Source organism: Propithecus coquereli, unplaced genomic scaffold, assembly GCF_000956105.1.
Source record: "Propithecus coquereli isolate 6110/MARCELLA unplaced genomic scaffold, Pcoq_1.0 Scaffold205, whole genome shotgun sequence".
In the NCBI taxonomy this organism is placed as follows: domain Eukaryota; kingdom Metazoa; phylum Chordata; class Mammalia; order Primates; family Indriidae; genus Propithecus; species Propithecus coquereli.
Genome location: NW_012145523.1, coordinates 3,345,792 through 3,348,431, shown reverse-complemented (window position 1 = coordinate 3,348,431; position 2,640 = coordinate 3,345,792).

Below are 2,640 nucleotides of genomic sequence, written 5' to 3'. Positions count from 1 at the left end.
GAAAGAAGTTAAGGGCAGAAAGAATTCATGGTAGCCTTATGCCCCGAGGTCTGCCCCACTCACTTATGACCTAAAGTGTGTAGGAAGTAACATAAAACAAATGTCACAGAAACCCCTTGTAAACCACCTACCCAAATGTGTGCTTAACACATTATCTGATGATCATGTTGAAGAAAAATAGGGCTGCTGTGCACTCATGTGTATCAGACATGTATATGTTGTCAGAAACATGTATGTGGCTGTCAAATCAGTTTCATCTTTTTTTCCTTTTAAGGCAGCTAATATCGTGCAACCTAAAAAAGTATGTTTAATGATAGCTTTACTGATCTATCTAAATCATCTAACACTTACATTAGAACAAGCATTACAAATACTTTTCGATTATGAAAAATCTAAATTTTGCTTCAGGTTGTATTTCCTGTCAAGGATTGATGAACGTGCTGCAGAAGGCTGGACATGCCCTTCACAGGGTTCATGCCGTATCAGGTCGTCACACTCAATCAACACTTGCAGCTTCACAGTTTAATTAAAGGGCCTGTGGTGCAGTGCAACGTTGCAAGTTACGTTGCTTTTATAATTTCACATAAATTTGGAATTTGTGGCAATGGCTCAGGATAATAGAAAATATATTCAAGATAGAATAATTCAAAAGAAATTTCAGGTATATATTCACACGTGATCATCTGTGCTCTTTTCCTATCTGCCGGCGGAGTGGAGAGGATTTCGAGGCGCTGAAGGAAAGCAGCACTACAAGACGGAGGAAGCTTGGATTCTAAAATGACCACGTGGAAGGCCGTCTCTGACTGGGGGAAGGGTGGGGGTGGCTGGCTGTGCAACTCCCTCCTCCCACATCTCGCCCCGTGTCTTCGTGATGCTACTTCCCAGAGGTATGGAGAAATATGAGACAGTACAGGTTCTCTTTCCTATTTCCCTTTTCAAATTGCCATTCTCCCACTTAAAAAAAAAATAAGTACATTCTCCCACTTTAAAAAATAAAAATAAAATTAAGTATCTCTCTATGGGTGTATTGACTGGGGTATAACATCCGTTGAGGGGGTAGGAGCCTCAAACACGGGATGATTCAAAATATTGATGGAGGTACTGGATTTTGACTCAATAATCTTGATTTTTGTTGTAATTCATCAATTTGTGGATGTGCTTACCCTAGACTTAAGGCTTCCCTATGGTATATCTCTCTTAGTAACTGTGAGATCTCAGGCAAGTTAGTTAATTTTTTGATCTTCAGTTTTCTTATCATAAGATGGGGAAAATAATAGGGGGTTCAGGGGTTCATCGTGTGATTGAATAACTCTTTTTAAAAAATGCTTAGTATAGTGCCTGGCACACAGGAAGTGCTTAGCAAATGTTAGCCCACTGTTATAATTATTCCCGACTTTTTCATGCATGTGTACAGACACACACACACTGCCAAGATCTCTGTTTGGTTCTAATTTAATCTTCATTAATGACATCACCAGCAAGGGTGTAGGAAACTTGGACCACAGCATATAACCCTTTACTGAACTAAGAGCCACACTTATTGTTTCTTTAAGTGATAGTTTGTATTCTAGAAATTATCCAAAGTCATAGTCCTCACCTCTAGTAACTATGAAGCCCAACTATTTGGGACATCAGCTATCACTCTCATTATTAGTAGTGATAACTATAAGAAGGCTTCTTCCTATCTTATAAATAGCTTATAATTAGGCCAGCTCTTTGCTACCCATCTTGTCTTCATGATTTATCAATTTTACTTTTTTCAGTTACTTTTAATTAACAAATATTTACTGAATGACTACCATGAGCCAATGGTGATCAGGAGAAGCAGAGACCTCCAGGAGTTCAGTCTGGTAGAGAACCACAGATAATGGGCAAAGGCAGGGAAGTGAGGAAAGAAGAATCATCCTACGCAGAAGGAACAACGTGTATATAAATATGGTGCTGCGGGCAATGGGTCCAGGGTGTCTGAACATATATTGTAAGAAGGAGAGAAGTAAAAAATAAAATTAAAGTACTAAAAGGTGGGTGGGCAGCCAGGATGTGGGGCTAGATCACATAACTCACTTTAGAGTTTGGACTTTGGTCTGAGAACAATGGAGAGCCATTATAAGATTTTAAGCAAAAATGCAAGATGATTAAATTTACACCTTAGAAATCAGTGCTGTGGCTGCAATGTAGAGCCTATTTTGGCTAGAGAAGGGCAATGCTGTCCGGATAGTCTATGTAAATGGTATTTTATAATCATTAGTAGAAAACCATGAACTATGCAAAAGAGTATCATTTGTACCTCTCCGATGTTATCTCTCACATCGTGGTGAGTACTTTTAAATTCATCTATTTTTTTACATACATCCCCTAAAAAAATGAACGTTATGAAGGTAGAGACTGGGTTGTGTTCTACTTTTGTATCCCTTTCAGAACTTACACATAGAACAAACTTAATCAATTTTTGTTGAATAAAATATTTACAAATTTAATTTACAGACAAACTGAGTTGCAGCTGGCGTCCTCTGTGCCTACTTCATCTTCAAATACTCTCATAATTATGGTAAAACTCTCACAATTAAAAAATGATATTGGCAAGCTTGCTTCATTTTTGTCCTAATCAGGAATGTATCATTTATAAGTATTATATCTTTC